Raw genomic sequence first — 26,971 nt, forward strand, 5'->3', positions numbered from 1 at the left:
GTGTCTTTCACATGTGCAAATTGTGCTGTTTTTACTATGTGCTCTTTAGTTTTATCTATTGACTTTGGGTCTGGTGTTGTGTACATAGCAGTATTCCCTTTTTGCAGCATTCAAGTTTAAATTTCCATTTACTAGCCCTCATGCTATGGTTAATGTTTGCAGTGCCACTCGTCTTGCATGGGAAACTGAAAGAAAAATACAGTATACTAGTTCGGACTTGGAAGGCCAACATCTTAGGTCTGTTGGATTGTGGTCTCATTTATCAGAGAGTATCTCTGTTCATCAGAATACTGCTGACTACCTCAATAGAGTCTGTGGTGTAGATGGATTGACATATCTCAATAGATGGATACATACTTGTTTTACTGTGCAGTCTATGTTATGTAAGAAAATGTAGCTGCAGACTGGCAGCTTCCTGGATATTTGGGTTGTTGAGAAGATTTTTTCCTTACTTTAATTGCCCTTTGATGAGAGTTTATTTTTTTTTAATTTTTTGCTATTTGTTTCACATTGTACTGACAAGGGACAGGTCTTACAGCAACGATGGGATACAAAAGGGCTACGATTTGGGAAGAAGCTACCATGGCATTAATTAAAATTACAGCTCCAGCATTTGCCTGGTGTGAAAATGGTAACTACAGAAAACCTTATTCAGGCCTGGCAACAGTGGGGATCGATCTCATAATCTCCTGAATGCAAGTTGACAACTACATGCCCCAAACCACGAAGCCAACTCGCTCAGTCCTTAACGCTAGCAAGCATGGAACTAGCAGATTTTAGCCAGAACATTGGTATGTAATATCATTTTGTGATTGAGATGGTTGAGTGCAGGAAGTGACACTTGCATCTAATGTTAGTAATAAACTTTTTAGTTCCTATATACAATGTCTAACGAGTACAGTAAAATGATAAATCTTAGAGCTGAATAGATGATCATGTGGATCCTTTGTTCTGTGTAACCACTGGACCATTTTTGAATTAGTAAGAACAGTTTTGTTTCTATGACACTTAAGTGTGATCAGTAATGAATGATTTGAAAGGAAGAACTACATCTACCAGTGTTGAAAAAGAGCTTCTCTTATTTAACGATATATACAAAAAACTAGTCTTTAGCTGGCCAGCCTGCTCTGTCAATACTGGGGCCTTCATAGAGAAGACTAGGGCACTATCAGCTGCACCCCCTGTGGGTGGGGGATGCAGATGAAGAATACACCCATGGTATCTATCCCCTGCCTATCGTAAGAGGTGACTAAAAGGGGCCCCAGAGGCTCTCAACTTGGGAGCGTGGGTTGGTGACCACAGGGCCCTTAGCTGAGTCCTGGCATTGCTTCCACTTACTTGTGCCTGGCTCCTCACTTGCATCTATCCTGTCCGACCTCCCTTGGTCAACTCTTGTTTTTTTCCGACCCTGACAGTATTAGAGCATTCGAGGCCTAGGCAGACTTTCATTTTCACGCCCTTTGTGGCCCTTGCCGTTCGTCGTTCATTACTTCATTTTTGAAGTGACGGATCCCTACTGTTTTCTTCTCTTTTCTCTTTGTCTACCCCCTGTGGGTGGGGGACGCAGACGAAGAATACACCCACAGTATCCCCTGTCTGTTGTAAGAGGAGACTGAAAGGGTCAACCAAGGGATGATTGCATCAGAACCATGAAACTGCTGGTGATTACCATCATGCGGGGAGTAGTACTTGTGAGTAGTACCACTCTGTTAGGTACTCAATAGTTTTGTGATTCGTAGCAGTAGAGTGAAGTTCACTGTGGGTTTCCAGTACCACTAAATGCAGAACACCATGGTCTTATGTTGCCCATGATTAGTATCATTAAGTGAGAAACACCATGGGTGTGGGCATTGCCTGTGGTTAGTAACACAATATGAGTGACACTGTTGGTCTTTGTTGCCTGTGATTAGTACCCACTTCATGCAGAACACACGGGAATACTGGCACCTGTGATTAGTACACCTAGGTGAGGAACACTATGGGTTTGCATTGCCTATGAGATTTGCCATTATGTGAGAAACACCTGAGGTCTGCGTTACCTGTACGACATACAATACTTGTTAGTGGTACCATAATGTTTGGAACACCGTGAGTTTACACTACCTTTGATTAGTACTGCAACCTAGAAATACCACGGTTCTCTTTTACTAGCGATAAGTGCCATTATGAGGGACCATTGACATGGATATTGAACTCCTTTAGACAACAAGCATTATTGATTCAGGATTGTGCTTTGGACACAGTCCCTTGGTCCGTAATGTTGTTTTTGGTCAGGTGAGGCATTGCGGGTCGGATCCACTGATTGTTTTAAATTCATATTCATTCCTTCATTTTTCATCATCACGTTTTGAATTCTGGTCAGTGGATGAATTTTGTATTTTTAAATTGTCATTGCATTTCATCTCATTTCGTAACCATTAGGGGCCGATGACCTAGATGTTAAGCCCCTCTAAACAACAAGCATCATCATCATTGACTATCAGCTGCCCCACTTTCCTTTCATTCATGACACACTTTGAAATTAGTACAACTAGACACATGAAAAATAGGATGATTGTCCAGTTGTATCCCCTCAAAACAACAATCATACCAAGTGAGTTGGTGAGCTTACATTCGTGAGATGATGGCAGCCCTGAATATGGTCTTCTTTATTTCCCATTTTCACACCAGGCAAATGCTGGGGCTGTAACCGTCCCATCTTTGTGGTGTTTTAAGAGGAAATACAACTGAGCAACCTAATGAGGAAATATTGAATTTGACCCTTAGAAGAATGAGGTTGCCAGCAAAAGAGAGAGAAGGACCACAAATGGCATGAATATGAAAGATCACTTAGGCCTCGCAGTCCTAATACTGTTGAATTTGGAAGAGAAGAAGAGTTGATCAAGATTGGTCAGATAGGAAAGACGAAAGTAAGGAGATGGCATGAGTAAGTTGAAGCAGTGCGAGGCTCAGTTGGAGGCTTCATGGTTGCCACTTCATGCTCCCAACGTCAGAGCTTCTGATGGGGGGGTTCCCTTTTTAGTTCCTTCTTATGGCAAGAAGTTGATACTGTAGATGTATTGTACTGCTGCTATACATAGGTGGATTGCAACTTCCTTCTCAATCACCAATTGATGGAATAATAAAAAATCGGTTCTGGCTAAGAGTTGCAACTTTGTTTACTATACATGTATATGAATCTGATCATCACTTTTCAGTAAAAGAAAACATTAGTCAAGAGATTAGTGGATGGTTCCATTAGGATGTATGAACTCTCTTACCCATGTTAAAAGAAAACTGAATGTCTTTTCATGGCTGCTTTATTTGTATGTGCAATTCATGAATGCATTATATTTCAGTATCTGTTTGTGCTTCACATTACATTTAACTATGAAATCACAGTTTTATACGGGTGTGAAGCTGAGTGTAATTATTGCTGGCTTCTTACCGAGGCAGCCACGGTTCAAACCCCAGCCAGTGCATTTGGGATTTTTGAAATGAAAAGTCACATCCCTGCGGTTTGGATTCCACGTAAAACTGGTGGTCCTATGGCTGTAACCACGATATCAACAATTATGTAAAACTGCAAGCTTGCTTTCACAGTTTTGATTAGGTATTATTTCCATAGGTATAGATCACTCTAGAGAGTTTCAATTTCTCTGCCATTTGGTAGAGTAAAACAGAACATCAAAATTGACATGCAGGTAGTCTAAATGGCATCATATTAAAATGCCTGCACTTGGTAGTTGTGGCCATACAGTTATTATTTTCTAAGATTTTTCAGCATGGTGTTGAAAATATGAGCAGTATTTGGTTTTTTTTTTTTTACAATTGCCTTTGTCTTATGGCGGCGATGGGTTACGAAAGGGCTAGGAGTTGGAAGGAAACAGTTGTGGCCTTAATTAAGGTACAGCTCCTGCATTTGCCTGATGTGAAAATGGGAAACTACGAAAAACCATCTTCAGGGCTGCCGATTGTGGGGTTCGAACACACTATCTCCCAAATGCAAGCTCACAGCTGCGCACCCATAACTGCACGGTCAACTTGCTTGGTGTTTAATTATTCAAGTTCCTTGGTTGTAACTCCTAATAATTCACACTTAAAGTAAAGTATAAACATTTATCTGATTTTATTTATAATAATTTAAGAGTAAATGACATGATTTCTTTTTGAAAATGGCTATAAAATTTGTTCTGTCATCAGTTTTAAACTGCTCCAAATGGCAGTCATTGACTGTTCTTAAAGAAATGTTTACTGATGCAAGTACATGTCAGGCTTTTCCAAGGCATTTTTATTTCAGACTGAGAGAGAAGTTGGTAAGTTTGTTGGAATTTTTGGGTTAGAAATTGTGTTGTACCTCATATTGAAAATTCATAAATTGGTAAAGAAAGGACAATTATATTTATCTATACCAAAAATTCTCCTACAGGTAATATGGCAGAAATGTGATAAAGTATAAAGTAACCTTGATAGAGGTCAGGGTCAAGAATGTTGTGAACAAACATAACTTGTTTTAGGCACTTAGGTAATGTAGTCAATTCCAAACTACTGTACTTTGTTCTTATCTCTGTCTGCGATCCAAATTTTGAGATTTTCTTCATCTCATGAAATTTGAAAATGAAATGAAAACTGTGAAATGATCTGTTCCAAGCAAAATCTGTTGAACACAGAATAATAAGGGATTATAAGTAATGATGATTTCAAAAATCATCTTGTTTCTACTATTGTTAACTGTGGCTTTCTCTTGTCAGTCTGTTAAATTTCTGATCATTGGTGGTGACTGCAAATACTGTACAAGAACTTGACACAGAAATGAGGCAAGTTGAAAAGTAATACCGAACATATGGATTGGGCAAAGTCCTTATAATTATTGCTGCTCTTTCAGGCTGGGCTCCAATTTCATTTTTCAGAAACAGTACAATCCTTTTTTCATTGGAACTTCACAAATCTGTTGATGTCTGTATATGACAAGAGGTGTAAAATATATCGCTGTCCACCAATGTCATTAGACAAATCTATATATAATTTCCACAAATAGGCATTAGACTGTGTAATTTTGATAGTGATTTACATCAAGATTATTTGTTTGTGAAAGGCGCAGTGTTTACAAAAAGGAACAAAGTGCAGCAGCAGCAGCAGCAGTAGTAGTAGTAGTAGTAGTAGTAGTAGTAGTAGTAGTAATGTGTTTTCTTCTAATTTCACTAATATTTAAAGTTTCTCATCATCCAAATGTCAGAAATGGGAAAGAAGTATAAGGAAAGAAGAAAATCTTAAAATGACAGATCAGATTTAACCCAGAAATTTGTAACTTTTTTTCATTTAAAATTTTATTACTATCCATTATTTAGAACTGCATTGCATGGAATTCAATAACTTTGAAACTCACGGTTATTATATTTATTTATCCAGGTAATGTATTTTTATACTCCTAACTTTCATCTCTCTGATGGTCTTTTCATTTTGTGGAACTGCAAAGTAAACACTTCAAAAGTATGAATAAGTCTCTTTCAACTAACCTTTAACTCCACTGCTTGAGACAATATTAGCCGTGATTATGAGGTCCAGAAATAACCCTCTCAAAATATGTTGCTGAAGGAGTTCCCTACATCTGTATTAGAACGTCTTCTTACCGGGCGAGTTGGCCGTGCGCGTAGAGGCGCGCGGCTGTGAGCTTGCATCCGGGAGATAGTAGGTTCGAATCCCACTATCGGCAGCCCTGAAGATGGTTTTCCGTGGTTTCCCATTTTCACACCAGGCAAGTGCTGGGGCTGTACCTTAATTAAGGCCACGGCCGCTTCCTTCCAACTCCTAGGCCTTTCCCATCCCATCGTCGCCATAAGACCTATCTGTGTCGGTGCGACGTAAAGCCCCTAGCAAAAAAAAAAAGAAAAAAGAACGTCTTCTTCACAAACTAGTGTTTACATTTACGACTGCTTCTATTATAGAGTGATGTGACTCTGTAGTTAGATACTTATAAACAAAATTGCAAAAGTATTGATGAAATTATGTTAAATCGCTGTTTGATCCTAGAAGCTTAATGAAAGGTGATTTAGACAATGATGAAGTCTCTCGTCTAATAAAGCAAATTCCCATCCTACTAGAACTTTCAACATCATAATATCTTGAAACATATACAGTGTTTAGTGATCTAGTTTGTAGTTGATGAAGTGCAGATAAAGATATTGATGTGATTGACATTCTTCTTTCCTTGAAATCAAAATGTGGGCATTTTGTGGTAATTGCAGTGAACACCTTATGGATCCCAGTTAGTAATGTTGGTAGTGAGAGGTAATTTTCAACGTATTGTAATATAATATCTGACAGGGGAACGGCTCTAACTCGCAGCGATATGGAACTCATGGTATATCTATTTTTTTTATGGACTGATATCTAAATTATGCATGTAGGTTAGGCTCTACTTGTTAAAGCAGCAGGATGAAAATTTTTGAAATGTCCATGCTTTGATATACAATGTATATTTTCAGCAGAAGCCTAACTCATGTTTCTTGGTACATGTGTAAAAATAAAATATGATGGTTTACTGCAAATATATCAGCTATCTTTTGTTTTAGCTTTTATTGCTGAAAAGTGTAAATAAAATTTAGTGCAATTACTGACAAAATAAAAATACAAAAAATATATCAAAGCAACTTGAAAAAATTGATGAAATTAGGCAAAAAATTTACCAGAAACAGATGCCTCTAACCATGTATGTTGCCTATGCTTCAATTGTAACATTCTACCTTACTATACCAGGTGGCAGAGAAACGGGATCTCTCTTGGGTGAACTATCGCTGAGTTATAATTTTGTTTGGTAAATACCATGGGTCACCAGATATATCAATGGCATCATGACTTGGAGAGTCGAATGGACTTCCTTCCACCAAAAAATCAAACTACCTTTGCCACGTTTGAGCCTGTGATCTTCAGATCCAGAAGTTAACACTCATCCACACAGAGATAGTTAATTTGTCAATTACTAGTGTACCCAATTGTGAAATCCTGAAATTCCATGGCTGAATCAGTACTTGTAGCCTATGTACCATAGGTTTTAACAAGATAATTTCCTTTCTCTTATGGTTTCATAAATTGTAACAGGACAAATTTGTTGTGAAAAACGCATAGGCACCACTTAAACTGATACATGCTCCATCAGTCAGACATAAAATCGTGTAAGTTTTGGTTCGATAAACCAACTGTGCACGTTCCATGGGGGTATAATCCATGGTTTTCTTTGTTTAGGATATCTACAATAATGTAAAAAGTAGTTAGCCTTGTACTTCAACATTATAATTAGAACAGTTCTCTATACTTTAACCCTATGCACTCAACTCATATGTTGGATATGTTCAGACATCAAGATCTCCTGTTGTGATCATAGGTTAGAACTGCTAGGATGTGTGTTTATTTTAAGAATAGCACATTTTGACAATAGCATTTAAGCTTTTAACAACTCTTGGGTGATATCAGGTGTATAGACTAGCAGTTCATGGTCTTTTAGAATAGATTTTTTTGGAACAGAGAGCCATACTTCACCTAGCTGCATACTCAGCAGATTACAACAGACCATGCTGAGTGTAGTAACATACAGAACAAAGAATGATAAAGCTAATCCTGTTTCTCCAAACCATTTTCAGTGAAATGTTTTCGTCAAGGTATTTGCTTCGAGATATGCCATACAGAGAGAAAAATTAAACAAAAAAAAACCTGCAAATTTTGCACCACGAACCTGCTACGCAGGCATAGCAGGGGGAGAGGTGATACTCCCACGTGGCGCGTCCCAGGTGGCGGATAGGGGGTGGGGTCCTAACCGGCTTGCCGGCGGACTTGAGGGAAATAAAATACCTCTCGCGGACCAAACACACTACCCCCTGTGGGTGGGGGAAGCAGACGCATAATACACCCACGGTATCCCCTGCCTGTCGTGAGAGGCGACTAAAAGGGGCGACCAAAGGATGATTGTATTAGAACTATGAAACTACTTGTGATTAGTACCACCATGCAGAGAACACCAAGAGTCGCTTTTACTTGCGTGTAGTACCACTATATTAGGTACGAAATAGGTTTGTGATTAGTAGCACACAGGAGCACCGTGCGGTCGGCTTTTGCAGTACCTGTGATTAGTACCACCATATGAGCAGGACCCTGGGATGATAGCTACCATGGTTCTGCTTTGCCTATGATTAGTACCCACTATATGAGGAACACCACGCGATAGGGGAAGGTCCCTGTGGTTAGTACTCATATGTGATGAACACCAAAGGGTTGCGTTGCCTGTAAATGGCGCCGCAATATGAGAAAAACCATAGGTTTGTATTATATGTTGAATTTCATAACCTGTGAATAGTACCATAATGTGTGGAATACCGCGAGTCTCTGCTACTTTTGATTAGTACTGCAACATGACATATACCATGGTTCTACTTTCCTAGCGATAAGTACCGTTATGAGGGGCCGATAACTTGGATTTTGGACCCCCTTTAGACTGCAAGCATCCTCGATTCAGTATTATGCTCTAACAGCAGTCCCTTGGTCAGTAATCCTATTGTTTTTCCGTCAGTTTCTATGAATGTAAGGTATTGCGGGTGGCATCCACTGATTGTTTTAAATTCATATCAATCCATTCATTCTTTGTCCTCATGTTTTGAATTCTGGTCAGTGGAGAAGTTTGGGCTTTTAATTTGTCATTCCATTTCGTCTCATTTCGTACCATTAGGGGCCGATGACCTCGATATAGGCCCCTTTAAACAACAAGCATCATCATCATCATCATCATCAAATTTTGCAATTACCAGCAATTGTGTAATCATTTAAAGTTGCTTGTCTCAGTTCAAGATTGATGTAAACCTTTTTAGGCTTTTTTTCATAAGAGTGACGTACTCCTTTATGATATGCTGCTGTCTATTTTGGCTTCTGTTTGGGCACTATGAATGACTTACTTTTGGCTTCCTAATATTAAACATTAATTACGCTTCAAACCAGTTTTTCTTCCTTCTGTGTGTCTCTTTTTGATCTCCTCATTGTGGATTGTACTGTAAACGACAAGACTACAAAGAACCGGCAGATCAACATTTCGTCACTTTCCATGGATCTGCACAAATTTCACATCATTTCTTGATGAAAATGTGTGCAATAAACAGTTTTTCTTTTAAAACTGTGTTCACTCTGGGTGCCAAAGATGCTTGCAGAAGAACACAAAATGAAATGACTGGTTGGTATATTGACCTTTCTGACTCGATACAGTGAAAAAGGTGAAGAATTTTTAAGCCCTGTTATCACACGGGATATTGGTAATGCACATAACCTGTGAATCGAAGTAGACATTTAAAATGGATGCAACTATCATTGCTTGCAAAGGCAGACTTCAGACGACTATTTGAGCTTGGAAGACTTCAGCTTCATCACAGATATTTATTGCAATGCACCAGCAATCCAGAATACGTGTTGCGGAATGTTTAGTCAGGGTTGTGATACTTCATGTCAGTGCTTGTCTGCACACTGCTGTTGCAGCACAAAACCTCATCACTACATGTAGCAGCCCGAGAATGTATTCTAACACCCCCTACCTATAGGGGGAATTAAAAATTGAAATTTGCAGTTAGATATACAGACAGGATCACTTATCCTGCTAGCTGAGTTCCCTAGTGCAGGATGCATGTGCTTGGTGCAGGGGAGCTGTTGCCATGCTGTAGAATGACAAGTGCAGAGTTCAAGAGAACACTATTTCCTAAGTATCTCCAATGTATTTACCATAATATATATCCCATAAAATGAGTACTGCTATTATGCAACCACTGTTATGTTATTTACTAGTTTGCTCCAGTACTCTGTACACATTTCTTGGTACTTGGTAAGATCATTACTATAAATTTCCTTCCAGCATTTAAGAACAGTGGCAATATTGAAAGATCAATAACATTTTCTTGGTAAGTAGTACAGCTTGTATTCAGTGTTTCAACAATAACATAACAACAAAGGAAACAGTTAAAGAGCCTTGCAGAAGAATGCCAAATAGCATAGTCACTGGCTTCTCAACAAAGCAGCCACAGATTGAATCCCATCCAGTGCATGTGGAATTTTTGAAATGGAAACTTGCATCTCTGTATTTCGAATTCCATGTTAAATTGGAGATCTCCTATGTATGATCAGGATACCAACTGTCATGTAGAAGTACAAGCTCTTTTTAATGCTCATTTACCGGCTTATTAGGTAATTTTTTATTGTTTATTCAAGTTATTATTGATCCTTTTCCAAATTTTTCATAAGAGTGACGTACTCCTTTATGATATGCTGCTGTCTATTTTGGCTTCTGTTTGGGCACTATGAATGACTTACTTTTGGCTTCCTAATATTAAACATTAATTATGCTTCAAACCAGTTTTTCTTCCTTCTGTGTGTCTCTTTTTGATCTCCTCATGCTTTTGGCTGGCTCCATTGCTGTTCTATGATTTTGGCAGATAACTGGCCCCTTCAGTACTGATTTTTGTGGTTAATAACTTAAGATGATGGTTTGCAGTGCTCTGTCTACAGCATAAAATCTATAACAGAAAGGAAGTTTATTGAAAGATCTGCTGAACAATTTAAAATAATAGTTTTCTCAAGCAAAAAACTATGTTAGATTGTATGCGTAATTACTAAGAAAGATGAATATCAATTTTTTTTTGCCAGTGGCTTTACGTCACACTGACACAGGTCTTATGGCGACAATCCTGTTTGACCGAGGTGAAAACTGTTGTTTTGTTTCCGATCTAACGTTACCTCTGGTGGTCACAACCACATAATAAAGTACTTTCGGAGGACCACTTAAATGATATTAAAAAAATACAGTATTTAAAAACCTAAAGAGCACACAAGTCACTTATTTATTCAGTTGTATGTAAAAAAAAAAAAACTAGAAATATTCCTTTCACTTGAAGACGTAATTGTTATTGTGCCAATGGTTTGGCTGCACTTGAAATGTTAGCACTGTTGTGCAATTACATTATTTTATGAGACTGTTGTCTCCACATGTTACTCGCGGCATGTCTGACGCGCTTCTCCCTGCGTCCCTCGCCAGTCCCTTGCGCCAGAAAGCAGTCCCGGAAGTGAAGTGCTGCCCTCTATACACAATTTCAACAAATATAAATAAAATACTACAATCATGTTAAGTTAAAACACAAATAAGTTATAAAATTACTTAAATATAATTGTTAATGCGATATGTGCAGTAACATACCGGCCCACTTCAAATGTGCTCACATTTTACAAATTAAATGCAATAACAATGAAATTATATACCCTGAAAATAAAACAAGTAATGCATTGAGTTCTGTCTCAAAAAAACTGTCAAGGCAAAGATAAATACATGTGCACAAATACACAAGAAAATATTGACGACGCACTACACTGAGGTCACTAGTCAATTGGGAGTAGGTATAATTTGCACACAGGTCTCCTATAAACTCCTGTGGGTGTACGGACATCAACAACTCTCACCAACCCGTCCTTGCCTGGGAATGTTTGCTCAATGATGCCTAATCTCCAGTCCAATGGTGGAATGTTGTCCTCCTTAATTAGGACAACAGTTCCTGTAGATACACTGGGCTGTGCTGACCTCCATCTCTTGCGCTGCTGCAAGCTGCCCAGATAGTCGGATGACCACCTGTTCCAAAAATGTCCCTTCATTTTTCGAAGATGATTCCACCTGGAAAGCCTTGAAGTATTTGATAAGGTTAGGTCTGGTTCAGGTATGGCCATCATGGGTTCTCCTATCAGGAAATGTCCGGGTGAAAGATAGGAGGTGTCATTTGGGTCATTGTTCGAGAGAGTGCTTGGACGTGAATTTAAAATGGATTCAATCTGACAGAGAAGAGTAGTCATTTCTTCTAATGTCAAGTGAGCGTGCTTGGTAACTCTTCTTCTTTTTATGACGTCGTCTCCCTCCAAAGGTTGGCGATCTAATTGATTATGATTACACGCGAAACGGCAGCACGGAAGATTTCTATCGACGTATGTCCATACCATCGCCGCAGGTCTTTCAGCCATGAATTTCTCCGTCTTCCCACAGATCTTTTCCCATCAATCTCCCTTGAATGATCAGTCGGAGAAGTTCATATCGTTCACCTCTCAGAATGTGCCCGAGGTAGCTCAGCTTACGCTCCTTGATAGTTATGAGAAGCTCTTTCTTCTTGTTCAAGATGTTGAGGACTTCTTCATTTGTCTTCTTTTCTACCCAAGATATTCAGAGTATTCTTCTGTATAAGTACATTTCAAAAGTTTCGATACGCTTCTCCAATAAAGGGCTAAGCGTCCACCCTTCGAAACCATACAGAAGGACAGGAAGGACATAACAACGTAGCATTCGAACTCTGAGCTGGAGGTTGAGTTCTCGGCTGGTGAATAAGTGCTTCACCCCAGCTTCCCAAAGACCTCCAAAATTTGGTGCTCGTGGAGGAATGAATTTCCAGGTAAATCCTTCTTAGATTCCAACATTATCAATCCCACATTGGTGTTGCTCTGATTGGAATAATTCGTGAAGTTCTCGAAGTTGATTTCTGGCTCCGATGAATGATGAACCATTGTCACTGTGAAGTTGAAGTACCTTTCCTCTCCGGGCTATCATTCTCCTTAAGGCAGCAATGAAGGTTTCGGTGGTTAAATTGCTTACAAGTTCCAAGTGAATGGCCTTGGTGGCTAAGCAGACAAAAAGTGCAACGTAACATTTTACTCTCGTGTTACAACGTGGAGAACCTTGTTTAATGAAGAAGGGTCCTGCAAAATCTACACCGCTATATAGGAAAGGACGAGTGGGCTTAACTCTTTCACCAGGCAGCTGGCCCATCAGCTGTGATGAGCTCTCGGCCTTGAACCTGTAACATGTCACACATTTGTGAATGACTCCTTTGACAGTTGTCCTGGCGTGAGGAATCCAATATTTCATTCTAAGTGATGCAACTAGTAGCTGTGTGCTAGCATGTAGTAATCTTAAGTGTTCGTCATAGCTGCCTCTGTGGATCAGCGGTAGAGTGTCGGCCTCCGGATCCCAAGATAGCGGGTTCAAACCTGGCAGAGGTAGTCGGATTTTTGAAGGGCGGAAAAAAGTCCATTCGACACTCCATGTCGGCATGTGAAAGATCTCTGGTGACACATTTGGTGTTTACCCGACAAAATTAATTAAATCTCAGCCATAGACGCCCAAGAGAGTTTCGGTTTACTCGGTCTGCCATCTAGTGGGGGCCTAGAGTAAAACGGAACGTCGAAATTGACGAGCAGACTGCCAGATGGCGTCAAATTGAAATGTCTGCACACGGTAGCTGAGGCCATACGATTATTATTATTATTATTATTATTATTATTATTATTATTATTATTATTATTATTATTATTATTATTATTATTATTATTATTCTGTGTTCGTCACAAATAATTAATTTCATGACATGGTGATGCACTGGTAATATAATCTGATGTTTCTGGTCATGTGCTGCGTCTGCATTACGTAATCGCCCGCCCACTCTGAGACACTCGTCTTTATCAAGAAATGGCGCGAGAGATTTTAACTGACTTCTCTTGTCAACTTCTTTTTTCAGCTGAAGATATTGAATATCCTTCTGAAATTCCTGGTGTTGAATATATCGTACACAGCTAAGTAGTGCATTGTTGCATTCTTCCGTGCTTAGATTTCCTGTAATCTTCGCATGAGAGTGCTGTAGATTGTAGATGAATCTTTTAGTACGCAAAGACACGTTTCATTCTTGATAACGAGGAAAACCTCGTAGTGATGTCTTCATTATCTCAGCTGTTGATTGCACATGTAGTGGGTTTGGTTTCAAGTGCTTCTGAGGTACATTCTGCAGTACTGATTGGCCATAATTCTTCAGGCTGGCACAACCAGGACGGTCCATGACACCAGAGGTCATGTGATTTTAATGCTTGAAGCTCGCTTCCTTGTGACAATATGTCAGCTGGATTCTGTTGTGTAGATACATGATGCCATGTGAAGTTTTCAGCCGTGTCCTGGATTTCAGAGACCCGGTTGGCGACGAATATTTTCCACTGTATTGACGGTGACGAAATCTATTGTAAGACAATTGTTGAGTCTGTCTACGCATGAATAGAACTCATATCCAGGTTGAGACTTGTGAACGTTTGCTTAAGTAATCTTGCTAACAGGAGAGCGCCGCACAATTCTAAGCGTGGAATTGACAATTGTTTAAGTGGGGCGACTCTTGATTTAGAACACATCAAATTGCATGACATAAGCCCTTGTTCATCTGTGGTACGAATGTATACGCACGCCCCGTAAACATGTTCAGAGGCGTCACAGAAACCATGTAATTCACAATTTACAACTTTAGTCTTACTTAAAATGTGCCTGTCAATTTTTATATCGTTAAGTTCTGGTAATTGCGAGTAAATTGCATTCCAAGTGTTAAGAAGCTGACTTGGCAGGTACGACAGCCTCGTGTCGGTAGATTTACTGGCACGTAAAAGAACTCCTGCGGGACTAAATTCCGGCACCTCGGCGTCTCCGAAGACCGTAAAAGTAGTTAGTGGGACGTAAAGCAAATAACATTATTATTATGACTTGGCATGTCTTGGTCCCATTTTAATTGAAAAGTCCAGAGTTGTCGCATGAACACCTTGCATGAGAGAATAACTGGACCCAATAAGCCCAGAGGGTCAACAATTGCAGCAATAGTTGAGAGTACACTTCTCTTGGTTGCATGGGAAACCCCTTTAACAGTTATGTCGAATTGAAACTGGTCCGTAGAAGGGTGCCAGAGTATTCCCAATGTTCTTACTGTGTCTGCATTGTCGAGTTGAAGTGGTGATTTGGATTCTCTATTTTCTTCTGGTATTTTTGACATGACCTTACTGCTGTTAGAACACCATTTCTTTAGTTCAAATCTTCCTCTTAACAGTAATGTCTCTAATTCTTGCTGTAAGCGAATGGCTTCTGATTCAGTATTGGCTCCGGTTAGGAGGTCATCAACATAAAAATCCTTTCTAAGGACAGCTGCTGCTTGTGGAAATTCCTTTGACTTGTCATCGGCTAACTGTTTCAAACATCTCACATTGAGAAAGGGAGCACTTGCCGTTCCGTAAGTAACTGTCGTGAGTTCATAACACTGGAGTGGTTCGGTGCTAGTGTTTCTCCATAGTATTCGTTGTAGTTTCATGTCCTCATTGTCAACTTGAATTTGTCGATACATTTTTGTAATATCTGCGACAAGAGCAATCTTGTGTGATCTGAAACGTAGTACAATAGAATGCAGGTCGTCTTGTATGGTAGGACCTACGAGTAACTTGTCATTCAAAGATACGCCACTGTCAGTTTTAGCAGACGCATCAAAGACAACACGAGTTTGAGTGCTGGTACTTGTCGGTTTGAATACGGCATGATGTGGCATGAAGTATCCTCCATCTTCAGTGCACGTGGGTACCGGTTTCATGTGGCCAAGTTTCAGATACTCATTCATGAATGCTGAATATTCTTCTCTTAATTTGGGATCACGATTAAGTTTCTTCTCAATACTGTAGAATATCACTACTGCCTGTGGGTATGAATTCCCTAACTGCGATGAAGTCTGTTTAAGTGGCAGTCGAACTCAGAACCTTCCCGTAGCATCTCGCATTGTGTTCTTAGTGAAATGTTCTTCGCAATCTCTTTCTTCTTTGGTGATTGGTGGCATATTCAGTTCTTCTATTTCCCAGAATCTTTTAAGTTGTGTGTCTAATTGGTCTACCTGGATGAATAGTGATGTTGCATGTTCCCCTTGGTGTTGTTGTATGGGTGCCTGGCCAGCTACTACCCAACCCAGTTTCGTATTCTGCAATGTTGGATACCCATCACGAGTTTTCTTGCCCTCCAATATAACCTTAAAGAATATGTCTGCACAGAGTAGCAAATCGATCTTGCTTGGAATGTGGAAATTTCTGTCGGCATATTTTATATTGGTGGGTAGATTCCATCTTGAAATGTCGATTTTTCTACTTGGCAAATTGTTTGTAATCTTTGGTAGCACTAAGCATGTGGCATCTATATTGAAAGGGCTGACCACAGATTGCAAATGAACTGTGATGCAGTGTGAGTTTTGAATTCCTGCACCGTTAATTCCAGTTACTGGTGTAACATGTTTTTGTTTACTGAGGCGTAATACTTGAGCTAGTTCTTCGCTCACGAAATTTGTTTGAGAACCTGAATCCAAAAGACATCTAGCCTCATGCATATTACCGTGAATGTCCTTAACCTTGACTATCGCTGTTGATATCAAGACTGTAGACAGATCGGATTTCTTGACAGCGCAGTGAGTAACATTTGTTGAACGGGTTGTGTGATTAGCTACTGTCTGGCGCGAGCTGTGTTCCCTCTCTGTTTCCCGTGAGCTAAGCATTGGCCTGCTGCGGTCACGTCTGGTGTCATCGTGCAATAGTGAATTATGATATTTTCCGCACATCTTGCACGAGCCTGATTGGCACTGATTGACATTATGATTACTGCCCAAGCAGTTAAAGCATAATTTATAATCTCTCACAACATTATGTCTCTCATGGACATTAAGCCTTTTGAAGGACTCACACTTATATATGTAATGTGAGCCCTTGCAGAGTACACATTAGTAATTAACACTAGCATGCACATTGCTTACTTGATGTTTGGGTGTAGTTCTAATTGACTGTTTAATCTGTTGAACTTGAGTACCTGGCTTGATTGCCTCAAGTGCTAAACATCTCTTTTGTACAAATGTCCACAACACCTCCAGAGATTCTAACTCAGAACCTGAAGTGTGTATTTCCCATGCCTTCCTAGTCACTGGGTCTAGTTTGTTGATTAACAATTGCGACAATAATAAATCTTCAATTGAAACATCTAAGTCAAGGGCCTGTAATGCCTTCACATTGGCCTGACTTGTGTTTATAGCCTCTCTGAGAGAATTGGCATTCTCTTTCTGGATTTAATCTTGCTCTAATATCCGTTTAATGTGAATTGACGAAATTAATTTCTTGTTTTGAAACCTGTCGATTAACCTTTGCCAAACTATGCTGTAGTTTTCAGCAGTTAGAGGCAGACTTTGTGCAATTGAAAGAGGTTCGTTTCTTAAACTGCTAATTAAGTAGTGAAATTTCTGTATATCATGCAAATCTTGATTATTATGGATCACAGATACAAAGGAATCGTGAAATCCTCTCCAATCTTCATACTCGCCTCCAAATGGTTTCAGTGTAATAGTAGGTAATTTGATGTGCGCCCCACTGTAATTATTGCTTACTGAGATATTCCCTTGACTGGAGTGTCTGGAAAGACCTGTTATTTCATGCTGGGTGATTATTCTGTCTATGTCGACCTTTATCTGATGATATGAGTCTTCAAATATTTCTCTGTCTGCTTCATATGTTTCTCCCTCCTCACTGATTTCTAGCTGGGATTGAATGTCCTCATACTTTTGTTTCAATTCCTCTAAACTTTCTCTACGAGAGATAATAGCCACAATTTCCTGCTCAATGTTAAACCCATCTATGAAGTTTTAATTCATGTTACGCTGCCCTTTATTACACCTCGTTTACGTATTAGAATTTTAATACTCTCCTCTGTCATAATGAAAGGATAGGAATAAAGATATGAATTGGATCTGACCTTGTAAGGTGTGGAAAGTAGTTGTTGTCATCAAGGAGCCATCTTGACATGACTCAGGGTTGCTACTGCCAACAGTCCACAGGTTGTACGTTCCACAGCGCGGAAGATTTGACCGGCGCGGTTGGTATCTCTGATATAGCGGCGTGAGTTCGCGCGTAAATCAGCCATGTGGCGAATTGTGTCATAAATTGCACCACGATACATCACACAATATTATCGGGATAATCCAGTCACTGTAAATGCACTATGTTTGTTGTCACATAAAATGAAAGCTCGAAGTATCCGGCCCGGAGGACCAAAATGTTTGACCGAGGTGAAAACTGTTGTTTTGTTTCCGATCTAACGTTACCTCTGGTGGTCGCATATGATAACCACATAATAAAGTACTTTCGGAGGACCACTTAAATGATATTAAGAAAATACAGTATTTAAAATCCTAAAGAGCACACAAGTCACTTATTTATTCAGTTGTATGTAAACAAAACAAAAAAAAAAAAAAAAACTAGAAATATTCCTTTCACTTGAAGACGTAATTGTTATTGTGCCAATGGTTTGGCTGCACTTGAAATGTTAGCACTGTTGTGCAATTACATTATTTTATGAGACTGTTGTCTCCACATGTTACTCGCGGCATGTCTGATGCGCTTCTCCCTGCGTCCCTCGCCAATCACTTGCGCCAGAAAGCAGTCCTGGAAGCAAAGTGCTGCCCTCTATACACAATTTCAACAAATATAAATAAAATACTACAATAATGTTAAGTTAAAACACAAATAAGTTATAAAATTACTTAAATATAATTGTTAATGTGATATGTGCAGTAACAAATGTGATGGGAAAGGGTTAGGAGTGGGAAAAAATTGGCTGTGGCCTTAATTAAGGTACAGCCCCAGCATTTGCCTGGTGTGAAAATGGGAAACCACGGAAAACCATCTTCAGGGCTGCCAACAGTGGGATTCAAACCCACTATCTCCTGGATGCAAGCTCACAGCTGCATGCTCCTAACCGCATGGCCAACTCGCCCGGTAATGTCGATATTAGTATACCATCTGTCATTCTCAGAAAGAAAATGTTCTCATTCAAAGTATACTGAAACCTTTGGTATTGTTGACAATTTCATTGAAGCATTTCTAGAACAAGCAACTGACAGTATCTGTTTTTAAAGGGAAAAACAATATTACCAGTCCCATCTAGAAAAGGAATATACACAAATATACCAGTACAAATTATAGCTCACCCAATACTCTAATATTAAAGATTCAAGTACAGACTGGAAAATATTTAGGAGAGGGAATGACTACTTGTAAATTAAGATTCACAAACTTCATGTTTCACTAAAATTGATTAATAAAGGAATAAAGGATCACCAGGTGAACTCGTACTGATGCTGAATTTTCTTGCATGTGCTGCAGATAACCACACTGTTGGCCAACATTTGACAGTAGAAGATATGTAACAGGGTTGCAGGTCATAAACCCGAAAGCAATTCCCTGAATGGACATTTTTCTGAACCCAAATTCTTTAAAGAAATCCCAAAACCCTGTTTTCCCAAATGACAAAATTGCAGAAAAGTAATAACCCTGAATATTAAAAAGTGCTCCATCAAACTTGAATCAATCAATCAATCAATCAGTACTGCAGTATAGCCTAAGCAAGCATCGGGTGCGGACGTGCTGGTTCGAGTTTGCCGGTAGAGCGGGAGTGGAGTGTGAGCAGTGAGTGCAAGAGGGAAGCGGAGAGTGATGAGGAAGATGATTGGTGTGGAACAATATCGGGTAATTATTGGAAGATGGCAGGGGAGAGGGAAGAAGGAAACAGCCAAAAGAGAGGGAGGTAAAGTGGAAATGGGAATGAAGGGTGAGTGGTGGCAGCGGTGATTATGGTACTGCAAGTTGTAGGGGGTGTGGAAGTAAACCCTGGACCGATTTCCAGTGGCAACATGAGCCTGGAAGATATGGAAGTCATAAGGAGGGTGATAAAGAAGGTTGTGGAAGAAGTTTGCCCATTTGAACGGATTAAAAATATGATACAGGAACAAGTGAAGGAGTTTGAAAATATGAGACAATGGATCCAGAAAAAATGGACAAAATAATGACCAAAGTAGGAAAAGAGGGAGAAATCATGTTACTCAAAGAGAAAATAAGAAATATGGAGGAGGTGGTGTTGAAGCTGAAGATAGAAATAGAAGACAAGAGTCAGGAACACTGGAAGAAATGCTTATTTTTTATATGGAGTGCCGAAAGAAAAGGGAGAGAACAAAGTGGGGACAATTTACAAAGTTATGGACATCATCCAGAACAAAATGAAAATTAACTTCAGCGAAGTGAAGTTTTTATTCACATTGATGGCTGGAAATAGTGATAAGAAACGTGAGGAACCTATAGAGTGAAAAAAATTGGATTAAGAGAGGCATGGCAAGAGAAGGGAATAAGAATCTAAAAATCCTAAAGAAACATTTAGTGACTTCAAGAATTAAGAGCGCATATTAGGGGGCAGCAATTAGTGGTAACCAATGGCAGACGGGTCAGATTCTGGACTGCAACGAAATTACTGATATTAGAGGAGGGCCTGAAGCAGGAAGAAGTGATGGGAACGAGAGTGGATGAAAGGCAGGTAATAAAAAGCAGCGCCGGAGAAGACGGGCATGGTGACAAGAAAAAAACAAATGGAAGCAGTGAACTGCATGAGCTTAGTATAGTGTCGAGATTGGAGGAAAGGCAAGCAAGAGGAGAACAGAGGAACAGTGAGATCATAGCTTCGCTTGTAGAAGGAATCAGGGAAGTGCTGGTGAAGAGAAAAACACAAGAAATGGTAAGTGGACACAGTGAAAATAATGGTTGAGGGAGGAAGCAGAAGTAAGAGGAACTATGATTAAAGGGAGAAGCATGAGTTTAAAGGAACTGTGGGGTAAGAAAGGTAAAAGATGAAGGCATAGTAACAAGAAGTAAAAAGTCAAGTAGTATTAGTAAGTAAGCTAGGTAATGGTGTTGGGCTGATGACCTTGATGTTAGGCCCCTTTAAACAACAAGCAAGCAAGGTAATGGTGTTAAAGTATAATTAGATTGGAAGGTATAGTGTATATTTGTATATTTGAATGGTAAGTTAAGATGAAGAGGGATGAAGTTATATGTGGAGTGTGGTTAAGTTAATAAGAGAGTGGAAATAATGAAAGGTGATTCGGTTTGTAAATAATTAGATTGGAAGATGTTAAGAAGTTAAATTTGGTAGGTGTGTATGGTAAAGGCCTTAAGAGGTGGTTTAAGTGGAGTATAGTTAAGTACAGTATATCAGAATTATAAGTGAAGGTAAGTGTGATTATGATTAAGAGGTTGATTTGTGTTTGTTAATTGTATAAGAAGAAGTTAATGGTGGAATTGTATTGTTATTTGTAAGAGGTTGATTTGGAGGTATGTAAGAGTGATTCATTATTGAGTTTGGTGATATAATGAAGGGTGGCTGTAAGGTGGTTGGAGTTTGGTCTTAGAGTGATTTGAGTTACTGTTAAGAACCTAATTAGGTAGGTGGTGGAGTGTGTTTGTTAATTGCATTTGAGCTAAGAGTGAGTAAGTTATTTAATTTGTAATTTAATGTGGAGTTTAGATTGGAAATATTGGAATGGGAAGGCATTTGAATTGTAAGTGAATGCATACTTGAAAATAAGGAAAGGTGATGAGATTGAAAGGGAGGGAGTGAAACATATTAGATTGGATTGGTGGAGTATGGCTTGTAATTATTTGAATAGTAAGAAGTTAGAAAATGATGTCATAGTGAGTAACGGGTGGCAGCATGCTAGTAGAACAGTGCACAAGGTAGAAACATGATAAAATAGAGGAAACAGGCTCAGCAGATGACACAACATTATGGCTGGTTCAACAAGTTGTAGTAGATCGTGAGTGAATATGTAGGAGTGGAATGTGTAATGACTTGCTGTGTCAATCAGGAGAGTAAAGGTAGGGCATTACCCCCCTTATGGGTGGCCTTGCGCCATGTTGCCATACTGCCGTTAGTATTGCCATTTTGGCGATCATGCTATTTTAATTCATTTTATTTTATTCCCTTATTTGCGCATGATTTTGTTTTGTATTGCTGATGCTTAAATTATGTTTTATTGTGATGTATTACCATGGCGATCAGATCTCCAGTAGGGGCTGGCCAGGGGCCATTTTGCCATGTGATCTTTCCTACTTTTAAAAACACCATTCAAACTTATTCGTCTACTAATGTCATTCCATGCCATTTCAGCATTGAAAGCTCGGAACATACCACTTTCAGTTTCCCCATGGAATTAACATAATTTTCAGTTACACCGTCCAGCTCTTTAGTTTTATTTGCAGGTGTCTTCCTCCCCTTTTCCCGTATTTTCAGTTGTTGGTATGGTAGAGTAATAAATGGGTATAGAGCCACGGGTAACTGCTACAAACATAGTCAGTAAACAATAGGAGGTGGGGGAAAATATGTTGTACGGGCTTAGCTGACTAGCACTGGCATGTCATCAGAAGGAACAAATCAGTCAGTCAATCAATCAATCAGTCAATAAATCAATCAGTCAGTCAATCAGTCAATATTGATCTGCATTTAAGGCAGTTGCCCAGGTGGCAGATTTCTTGTCTGTTGTTTTCATAGCCTTTTCCTAAAAGATTACAAAGAACTTGGAAATTTATTGAACATCTCCCTTGGTAAATTATTCCAATCCCTAACTACACTTTCTATAAACAAATATTTGCCCCAATATATTCTCTTGAATTCCAACTTTATCTTCATATTGTGATCTTTCCTACTTTTAAAAACACCACTCAAACTTATTCGTCTACTAATGTCATTAGATGCCATCTCTCCATTGACAGCTCGGAACTTACCACCTTCAGGTTCCCCATGGGAATTAACATCTATATCACATACCACTTAGTCAAGCAGCTCATCTCCTTTCTCCCAAGTCTTCCCAGCCCAAACATTGCAACATTTTCGTAACGCTACTCTTTTGTCGCATATCACCTGGAACAAAATAAGTTGCTTTTCTTTGGATTTTTTCCAGTTCTCGAATCAAGTAATCCTGGTGAGGGTCCCATACACTGGAATCATACTCTAGTTGGGGTCTTACCAGAGACTTATATGCCCTCTCCTTTACATCCGTACTACAACCCCTAAATACCCTTATGATCATGTGCAGAGGTCTCTACCCTTTATTTACAATCCCATTTATGTGATTACCCCAATGAAGATCTTTCCTTATACTAACATATAGGTACTTACAGTGATTCCCATAAGGAACTTACATAGTACCATCAATGCAGTAATTAAAACTGAGAGGACTTTTAACCCCGTTTATCATCATACTATTGCCTGTTATCGAGGTCATTTTGCAGTTTCTCACAATCTTGAAACTTATTTATTGCTCTATACAGAATAACATCATCTGCCTTATCTCTAATTCCAATTCTTTACTCATATTTATATATATACGAAAACATAAAGGTCCAATAATACTGCCTTGAAGAATTCCCTCCTTAATGATTACGGGATCAGGTAAAGCTTCACATAGGTCCTACTTTAATTCTCTGAGTTCAATTTTCTAGAAATATAGCAACCCATTCAGTCACTCTTTTGTCTAGTCCAATAGCCCTCCCATTATATATATATATATATATTTTTTGCTACTTGCTTTACGTCGCACCGACGCAGATAGGTCTTATGGCGACGATGGGACAGGGAAGGGCTAGGAGTGGGAAGGAAGCGGCCGTGGCCTTAATTAAGGTACAGCCCCAGCATTTGCCTGGTCCTCCCATTATATAGTCCAAGGCCCCACACCGCTGGCTGCGCAGAAGCGTGTGACTGGGGAAGATATGTCCATGCGCGTACCGCCATGTTGCGGGCACTCCACAGCTCGCTGTGGAGACCGTAGTATGGAATTCATGCATAAACTTACATTTCGCACATATGAAAACACCTGCCCTAGTAAATTAATGACAGCCTACACAGTCTATCATGTACATACGCAATAAATATACATAATATCAAGACTGCGGTAAAATTAAAAAATACTTATGTATAAAAACTGAACACATTTTGCATTGTACTGAACAATCTAGACAAATCCTTTGGATAGCGTATAAGTGGCCCACATAAAAGAAAATTTAAAAATAAGAAAACCTTTAGCAGACTGAATACGAAGACTGAAAAATACACCACAAAAAAAATATATATATGCATAACTCCTATTTGAAATTCAGTCCCCGAAAACAGAAAAAAAGCAGTATATAGGCCAAGCGGTACTTAAACATAATCATGTCGCTCATTTTAATATAAGGGTCATGTTTGTAACTGATATGTTTGAACATTCGGAACAGATACATGTAATTGAAACCTAGGCTCTACACTTTAGCTTTATTGAGAATACGAAGGCATGTTCAAATGACAACGGTCTACAACTTAAGTACGATTACATATCGCGAGAGAAAAATTGCCCGTCTCTCAGCAGACTGGAGAGCACATTAGTTAAATATTTACAAACTCCTGTACCGATAACAATAATTTTCAGTATCAACAAAAAGAAACCTGTGAAATAAAATATTTCTATGAACGGTAGGCCTACATAGCTTATAATTCCTCTCTGATAAGTCATTACAGCAAATTTTACTCAAGTCTCTGCACACTTTGTTTAAAAAGCACATAACTGCGAAATCTTTATAAAATATTAGATACATTTATCATTTTCTGAATATGAAATACCGGCTCCGCGGTGTAGGGGTAGCGTGCCTACCACTTACCCGGAGGACCCGGGTTCAGTCCCCACCCAGGTTAGAGAATTTTACCTGGATCTTAGGGCTACTTCGAGGTCCACTCAGCCTACGTGATTGCAATTGTGGAGCTATCTGCGGGTGAGATAGCGTCCCCGGTCTAGAAAGCCAAGAATAAGTTCGAGATGATTCGTCGTGCTGACCACATGACACCTCGTAATGTGCAGGCCTTCAGGCTGAGCAGCTCTCGCTTGGTAGGCCATGGCCTTTAGGTTTGGTTTGGTTTATATATGATATAACGCAATGGTATGAGTAGAACTTAAATGATCATTTCTGTGTGATTTGGATTTAGGAGAACTTAAGATATAAGTTACGACACCAATAAATCATTTTTCAGATAACTGATGATAATTTGAAGCAATACCTTACCCTAATATTAAAAGGGTTTTATCAAGCTTTATCAGTCATATCTTACGGATTCTAGGCCCAAGTTTATCAAATTTGTAAAACCGGTACACCGTGTGTACGAAAAATATGTGTGCTTTTTCAGAAAAGCTGTTTAGTTCTAAAAGGTTATCCCCGATGAATTGGAAAGAGGCGAAGAGGGAAAAGAAGAAGCCTAAAAATTCTAAATTTAATGTCCATACGTTGTCTGAATCAACCACCTTGTAACCTGTTTAGTTTTCTAATATGGTCATTGAAAGTCATTTTATAACAGTTCAATTTTTACTCACATGTGAAAAGAAATACCAGATCCCTTCTGATAGCGATCTGTTCAAATAAAGGTTGCACACGAATTCACCCTGGTGAATACGGTACCTTTCCATTCCACGCGTAAGGCCTAACTTACTTCCATTTAATATTCCCGAAAAATTTAACTAGCGTGTCGTACAAGTTCTCACATTCCTTGACGATAATTGACAATATAGTATCACTCCGTCACATATAATACTACAACAGATCCACTAACAGACATGATTCAAAACGAAAACATGCAAGGGACAGTAAACATTACCACGTGCTAACCATGCATTCGAAGCTGAAGCGCCCGCAACATGGCGATGCGCGAATGTGTTCAATATTCCGCATAGCATCAGCGCGCTCTGTGAGTCTAGATAAGTAATATTAAAGTCTTTGATATAGTCTCCCATTATCTACCCTATCAAATGCCTTAGATAGGTCAGTTTTGATACAGTCCATTTGATCTGAATTTAAGATATATGCTATATCTTGCTGGAATCCTACAAGTTGAACTTCAGTGGAATAACCTTTCTTAAATCCGAACTGCCTTCTATCGAACCAGTTGTTAATTTCACAAACATGTCTAATGTAATCAGAAATAATGCTTTCCCAAAGCTTACATGCAATGCATGTCAAATTGATGGGCCTGTAATTTTCAGCTTTATGTCTATCATCCTTTCCTTTATACACAGGGGCTACTGTAGCAACTCTCCATTCATTTGGTATTGCTCCTTCATACAAACAATAGTCGAATAACTACTTTACATATGACGCTATGTCTCAACCAATTGTCTTTAGTATAACCCCAGAAATTATATCAATTCCAGCTGCTTTTCTAGTTTTCAACTTTTATCTTAACGTAAATCTCATTGTATTCATTTCAGTACTTCATTAGTATTAGTCACCTTCCCTATCTGGACATTATCTTTGTAACCAACAATATTTACATACTGTTGACCGAATACTTCTGTCCTTTGAAGTTCCTCACATACAAATTCCCCTTGTTCATTAATGATTCCTGGAATGTCTTTTTTGGAATCCTGCCTTACCTATACATACTCTTCCATTTTTTCACTAAAATTTGTATGACTGCCAATTATGCTTGCCATCAAGCTGACTTCTTTGCTAGATTCAATTTTCTAGTAAGTTCCTTCAATTTCTCCTTATTTCCAGAGCCATTTCTAACTCTATTTCTTTCCAAACTACACCTCCTTTTTAGTCTCTTTACTTCTCTGTTATGATATAATGGATCTTTACCATTTGTTCCACCTTGAGAGGCACAAACCTGTTTTCACATTCTGCAACAATTACTCTAAACCTATCCCACAGTCTGTATTTTTATTTATCGTTTTTCACCGATCACAGTTACCTTTTTTTTAAACTCTCGCATGCCTGTTTTATCAGCTATATGGTACTGCATTATAGTCCTACTTTTACGACCTTCCTTTCTATCACATTTATTTTTAACTATGACAAAAACAGCTTCGTGATCACTAATATAATCTATGACTTTGGTTTCTCTATAGACCTCTTCTGGTTTTACCAGCACCACCTCCAGAATATTCTTCCCTTTAGTTGGTTCCATCACTTTCTAATTCAGTTGTCCTTCCCATATTAAATTTGCCATTTGTTGGTTATGCTTCCTGTCGTTAGCATTACCTTCTCAATTGACATGCGGTAAATTGAGATCACCCGCTACAATCACATTCCTTTCAATATCATTTCCCACATAGCTGATTATCGTATCTAATAATTCCGAATTGGCATCTGTGCATGCTTTCTTGGTCTGTACACTCAAAAAACATCAAGTTACGTATATCTTTAGAGATAAACCTTACGCCTTGAATTTCACGTTTGTCATCTATAACTTTTTTGTAGCATACAAATTCTTATTTCACCATAA

The 26,971-nt window shown here is 39.0% G+C and overlaps 1 protein-coding gene across 1 annotated transcript in view; it reads left to right on the top strand.

Annotated features, from left to right (window-relative positions):
• Positions 1 to 26,971, top strand: part of Dis3 (exosome complex exonuclease RRP44-like protein Dis3) — a 403,141-nt gene that overhangs the window by 217,081 nt on the left and 159,089 nt on the right. The gene's annotated exons all lie outside the window — the stretch shown is intronic.

The sequence above is a fragment of the Anabrus simplex genome, chromosome 3 (genome assembly GCF_040414725.1).
Source record: "Anabrus simplex isolate iqAnaSimp1 chromosome 3, ASM4041472v1, whole genome shotgun sequence".
NCBI classification, from domain to species: domain Eukaryota; kingdom Metazoa; phylum Arthropoda; class Insecta; order Orthoptera; family Tettigoniidae; genus Anabrus; species Anabrus simplex.